Here is a 7,262-nt window from a genome sequence, read left to right on the forward strand (position 1 = left end):
AGCGAACACCATCTCCACCCATGTACATGTTACCCTGGTCATTGACTAGAGGTGCTCTATCAAGTTCTGAGAAAATGTCTGCGATCTTAACAAGATACCCTTGTTGTGGGTCCCTAAAGATCTCAGCTCCTTGAGCATTTGTGTAGACATATTGGAGTCTCACATTAAGTGTTAACCCCATGGTGTCGACTTCAAATGGATTAAAAGATCTTGTGGGTGTCCTATTTGGGACTACGGACTGACTATTTGACGGCCCAAGATTGTCCATGGACAATGAACTAGTTGTTCCGGAGGAAAGGGTATCGGATTGGGATTCAGAAAGGGTTTCAGCAATATCTGCCAAATTTCCTACCGATTGGGTCCCACTTTCCTGCGTAGGTACTCTAGAAGGTGCCCTAGGCCCTATGGCAGAATCTATAAGACGTCCCGACCGCAAGTGCATAAGGTCAAATTTTTTTGGTTTTTTATGTGTTTTTGTTTTGTTTTGTTTTGTTTTTGTTTTTTTATTAAATAAATAAATATATATATATATATGTATATATATATATATATATATATATATATATATATATATTTTAACCTACCTAATCACTAAATGCAACTAAAATGAGTATGTGTGGCGTAACTATCTATCCTATTTTATTATTATTATTTTTTAAATGATTTTATGTTTTTACTTTTTTTTATATGATTTTATGTTTTTACTTTTTTTTATATGATTTTATGTTTTTACTTTTTTAAAAAATTTAATTACAAAAATTATGAATCACACTAAAAAAATACTAATTATGCACAAAGTTACAAAAACTAAAAAAATGCAAGTTATACTAATTATGCAAAAAATTAAAAAAAATAAAGAATTACAAAATATGCAAAAAAGTAGACTCCTAAAAACACTTAATTTATATAATTTATATATATATATATATATATTTAATTTTTATTTCTTTTCTTTTGTTTTCTTATGTTTTCTTCTCCTTTTGTTGTTGTTTTTGTTTGTTTTTTTTAACTAATAAATTTCGTATCAATTACAAAAAAAATATGAATCTACTAATTATGCACACAATTATAAAAATTCTAAAAAAATAAAAATAAAAAATGCAAGCTACTTTAATTATGCAAAATTTTATAGAAATTTAAATAATGAACAATGGATTCAAAATACAAAAATAAAAATTATTTTTCTTTTTTTTTCTTTTTTTCTTTTTTTAATTATTTTATGGTTATTTTTTTCTTTTTTTCTTTTTTTTTCTATCTCTTTTTTTCTTTTTTTTTTTAAAAAAATTATATATATTTTTTTATTGTTTTGTTGTTTTTATTTATTTATTATTATTATTATTTATTTAAAAAATACAAAAACATGAAAAATAAATAAAAAATAAAAATAATAATAAATTCACCAACCTTATCCTCCAACGCTTCACCGCTCGCCCGGATTCTGCGCCTCACCGCTCGCCCTCTGCAACGCCAGTCAACTGCCTTCACGTTCTGCTTCGGTGTCTGCTCCTACAGCACACTTCGCCTTCTTTTTCTCTTGCCGGCGCTCTGCTCCTTGCCTCAATCTCCTTGCCAGTCGACCGCCTCCACACTGTCCACTTCGCCTCAGTGCTGCCGTCTGCTCCTTCTACCAATCTCACCTCCACGTCTTTTGCTTCGATGTCTGCTCCTACAACCTTCAGCTGGCACGTCAGCTACAGACGCCCACTGCAGCGCTTCTAGCTGCTGCGCTCTCTGCAGACGACACCATCCACGCAGGTCGCCTCACCACGCTTCACCGCTGCTCTGGTTTGCTTGCGCCTACTGGTGCTTCACAGACGCCCCCCCACAGCAGCGCTCGATGCCGACGACGCACTCCACGCAGAGCTCGATGCAGGCCCTTCCTCGATGCAGGCCCTTCCACGTTACTGTATAAAATATATATATATATATATATATATTTTTAAAGCCGCCTTCCTTTTCCTCGTTTGCGCCCACCTTCACTGCCTGCCGCAACCACTGCTACGCCTTCAACGTTTTTTTTGTTATTGTCTTCAGATAGTGGTCCTTCGAGCAATTCAGTCAATACAGTTTGTGTTTCAGTAAACGGAGGCTATCAAAGCTCTTCGTTCTTCTGAAAAACAAAAACGATAGAGCCAGGCTCTTAGAAAGAATCAGCAGTTTACGCAACACTATCTCTTATTTAGACAATAACATGCAATTATTAGATAGTATTAAACCGATTCCAGAAAGCTTTAAAACTGCTCAAAGTGCATTCGAATGTTTCTTAGCGAAAAGCATGAAAGCATGAAATGGCAAAAAAAAAACAATGAATGTAAGCATAATGACGGTACTTGAAAAGAAATAAAGGCAATAAAACATAAAAAACAATGCGGGAGAAACCTCAACCTCTCAATGGGGTTTTATTTTATTTTTTTTTGCTTCTAATCAAAACAGAAAACACACAAGGCGCCCTTGAGATCACACACTCAATGCCCTTGCAAACTCTACTCTAATCTACCCTAATCCATGATTTTGCAATCAATGGAGCACTTAGTAAGAAGTAATGGTTAACACCCTTCACTAACTTAGGTGTGCGTTCCCCGGCAGAGCGGCGCCATTGTTTGGGACATCATAGCATAGCGGAGGCTACACTCCAACCCACACACTTTGTCAATCCGTGAATGCAACCCGGTTAGCGCATAGAGGCTATCCCGAATGGGAGAAGATAAGTTAACCACACACTAATGACTTCTAGTCCTACTCAATCCTTCTTCAACACTCAAGCAATCAATCTAACATAATCAAAGCATCAAGATTAGGCTACACTTAAGCATAAAAATGCAACTTATGCAAAGAATCTAACATGCAAAGAGCTATCACACAAGCCTCAACTACACATCATTTCATGCACAAGCTTCATCACATGCACTCTACAAATTAGATTTTAGCATCAAAACATCATTAAGAAATCCTTGGGACAGCACATGAGAAGGAGCTATGGAGCAAGCTCTCTCTATGAGCCTCTCAACCAAATGAGCAAAGAGTCCTCTCTAGCTCTCAAATGGGCCACCTTTTATACAAAAACTCTAGAATTCCCAAAAGTTCCCATGTGGGATTATTGTCAAGCCCTCTCCCACATTCATCTACAACTTGGAACTCTTTTCAAGAGCCCTAAGTGTCTTTTTTGTTGCATCCTTGTATTGATCTTCATTCGTCATGCAACAGAGGTGATGAATGTTGGAGGTGAGAATTAAGTGTAGAGGGTCCACCACTTGTGAACAAAAGTCTTCATTTAGACAAGACCAAATGCATGTTATTACTGTTGTTCAAATAATGAACTAATGTTAAAAGCCAAACATGTTAAGTTCACTTCTTTGTTCCCAATAGGGCTATGTCATCTTCTTTTGAACTCTCTAACCCTTGCTCTTTGCTCTCACCATATGCGGGCTCACCTACTCACAACACCCCATGCGTGGGACTCATGCCCATTGCCCTGTGCATGGGACTCATGCTTATCATCCTCAAAGTCACTATCCTTGACATCTTCATCAATGTTATCCCCTTCCCACTCTGGTAGTGACCTCTTTTTAGGCGTTGCTGTCACGATCGTGGATGATGGAGGCTCCTCATTTACTGATTTCTTGCCCTTCTTTTTCTCAAGGGGTGATTATTGCTCGGTGTGATAGGCTTCTTGCCCTTCCTCGCTCTTGCATTCAACCAACATAGGAACTTTAAACTCCTCGCTCTTGCATTCAACCAACATAGGAACTTTAAACTCCTAAAAAACATAGGTCATACAAATGTGCTACCCTACACAATGAAACGTACTTTGAAACTACTCAGCCTCCTCTGAGGAAACTCCCCCCGAGATAGTCTATCCACCATGGGCGCACTATCCAAGTGTCCTTTCCCCATAGCTCGTCAATTCACTGCTCGAGGTACAATCCTATCTCCTGTGTCTCGGATTGCACCTATGCGTCTAAAGGGTGCTCAAGAATATATACCTGATTACACACACGTGGCATGCCTACATGGAGCCTACATGGACTGTGCTGTCCATGTAGGTAGTCTAGAGAGAGAGAGAGAGAGAGAGAGAGAGAGAGATTTCCTCTTCGTTACACTCCCTCCCAATGCCATATATCTATGACTATCGCTTGCTCTATTTCAAAGGTTTTATTATATCTACAGTTATATATTCTCACAAATCCTCTTCGTTACACTCCCCCCCAATGTCGTATATCTATGACTATCCCTTGCTCTATTTCAAAGGTTTTATTATATCTACAGTTACTGTTTAAAAAATATTTGCAAAGAACTTATCCTTTTTTGTGCTTTCCAGGAGTTGGAAAGCACATGTATGCCAAGAACAAATCACCATCACATAAGAAGTGAAAATGATAAATATTTCCATGAACACAATTTAGAATCTTTAATAAGTCAACTTATTTCTCAAAGTATCTTGCATAGTACAAATATGCCTAGCAATACAGGGAACCATCACACTTATAGTCTAGAGAGAGAGAGAGATCCTCTTAGTGACACTCCCCCCCTGAAGAACATGCCGCATAGCTATTGGGTTGAGGCTATGTCTATAGCAATTTATATCATGAACAGGACTCCTATTGCAACCATACATGATGTAACTCCAAAGGAGAAGTTTACTGGCAAGAAACCTAATTCATCTCACTTAAAAGTTTTAGATGTATTGCATATGTGCATGTGCCAAATGAGTTGCATACTAAGTTGGATCCAAAAGCACAAAATTGTGTGTTTATGGATATTCCCTTGAGAAAAAGGGATATAGATGCTATAATCCTACTACACGTGAATTGAGGGTAAGCAGGGATGTTGTATTTGATGAGATGAGTAGCTGGTATGCTGCTGAAAAAGATGAGATGAGTAGCTGGTATGCTGCTGAAAAAGATGTTGGGGCTGATGTAAGTGGAAAAGTGGTTGCACAGAATGCAAGTCAGTAATCACTGTCATGGAGTGGACTAGGTGAGTCCTCATTCAACGGTTCTGTTTGATAGACCATGGAGTGGCAAGCTACGTCGTAATACCAGTCCTGGAAATATAGTTGGTACATCACATAAAGGCAAAGAGAAAGTGGTGCTGATAATTTCAAGAGGTGCTAGTGAGGGGTGGGGTTTGGTTCACGTTCCTTCACCATGTTCCAATAACCTTGGGAAGTGAAGACATGTTCCAGCCCAGGTGGTGTAATTAGACCCATTGAAACAAGTCTTTTCTGTAAAAGCATTTCTGGACATAGATACATGGAGGGAAGGAGATGATGGGATCCAGGATGGCTAGTACCCATATCCAGAGGGTAGAGGGTTAGGTGTCACTCTAGAATAACTACTAATATCCGGCACAAGTGAAGGACCTAGCGAGGGTACTAAGGAAGTTGGTGGGGGGGGAGAGGGGGGGTCTCTAGATAAACTTCTTTTATCTATAGCTTGCATGTTTTGATGGGTGTAATGTCGTCGGCATTTTCTCTTGTTGAAATCTCTTTCTTTAAAGTTCCAACAAGTTTATCTTGTTGTGTTCGGATTAAGGAATTTTGGATTCTTCCTTTGTTGGCATTTCTCTCTCTAGTTCTGTCCTTTAAGTGATTTATACAGTCCACCTGATGGTTTACAGATGTACATATGGGACTCATCAAGACGTTGATGACTCCCTATGTTGATATGGGTAACTCGAGACGCCGATAATTCCCTGTGTAAATGTGGGTACGTGTGCATCCCTTGGGCTTCAGGGTGGACGGGTGGATGAGTTTATGCCTGGTTTATGCATGTTTATGCATGAAAATTATCTAGAGAGATCTTAGGGTTTTAAGAGTGGTATTAGAGTAATCTCTAGTTAATTGTTGTTGTTTTTTCTTTCTTATTCTAATTTTTAGCATTTTTAAAAGTAAATTTTAATATTTACTAAATAAAAATGTTATTTTATTAATTTATTTTGGTGATTACGTGAATCGTTTTTTTAAATCTTTAAAGGTAAAGCTTAAAAAAGCTTTTATTAAAACTTTTTAAATATAAAAATGGAGTTTTTTAAAATTTAAAACAATGAGCTTTTCAAAAAAGCTTGGAAAAAAAAGATTTGAAAAAAATATATTCTCTAAAATTTTTTGATTTTTTCTCTTGGAGCCTTTTAGCTTTCCGATTTCCCAAAACCTATTGACCCTTCGAATTTCAGGGAACTTTTGACCTTTCGGATTCCGAAAAATTTTGACCTTTCACATTCCGTTTTTTTTTGTCTTTTCATTTTCCCAAAACTGTTGGCTTTCCATATTCCGGGATTCTGAAATTTTTGGACCTTTCGTAATCTAATGTGTTCAAGGTAAATTAAAAATTTCAAAAAATTCTTGAAAATTAGTGAAAACTTAGACAAAGGTTATTTTTAAATTTCTAGAAAATGTGGGGCTGGTGATTGGCATGTGGTGTGTCCATTCAGGCACCCGTAATCATTCAAATTCCTTTAAAAATCTATTTTTTAACCTAAAAATTTAGGAAATCCATTAAAATTGTAAATTTTTATTGGATTTGAAAATTATCGGGCGGAATAAAAAATTTCGTGAACGATGGGATTCTCATGAGAATTTAGGAATATTCTAGAAATTATTTTTAGAAATTTTAAAAATTGGTATTTTTAAAATATCAATGGTATTTTGGCAAATCTAATTGCTAAAAAGTTTCTGAAAAAATATAGGTTTGGAATGCTATAAGATAAGCTTGGTGGAATTCAAAATTAGCGTATTTTGATGCCCTAGAAAATTAGGAAAAGTGTGTCTCGCCTTTGACACTTGTCCATGATAATTTATTTTGCACTTGTTTAAGTGTGGTCTATGCTTAATTTCCTAAGCCTAAGACAAATTCTATCATGGGTTAGTTGATCTAGTTATTTTGGTGGATTTTATTGGATGGCTTCCAAATTTTATATGGACTCATCAGGTTCTGCCTAGATCACTTGTGTCTAGGGGTTTTTTAATGAGTGCTACACACATGTGTTTCACTTTCTTACTTTGGAGTTTTTCTTGAACAACACCACGTTCATATACTCCGGATTGATGAGTTGGCCACCAATTTTAATGCTTCTTTTGGCATGATTAATGACCATTAGATGGCATGATTAATGACCATTAGATGGCATGCATTGATTTTTATGATCAACTATGGTTTTCATGGATTCAAGGTGCTTCTATGCTTCTATCCATGGTTTTATGAGGATATTTTGATCTTTTGGATAATATCACGTGCTTTGAAGTAGGGTTTGCCTTCGTTTTT

Source organism: Cibotium barometz, chromosome 37 (genome assembly GCF_041138505.1).
Source record: "Cibotium barometz isolate CiBa-2024 chromosome 37, ASM4113850v1, whole genome shotgun sequence".
NCBI classification, from domain to species: domain Eukaryota; kingdom Viridiplantae; phylum Streptophyta; class Polypodiopsida; order Cyatheales; family Cibotiaceae; genus Cibotium; species Cibotium barometz.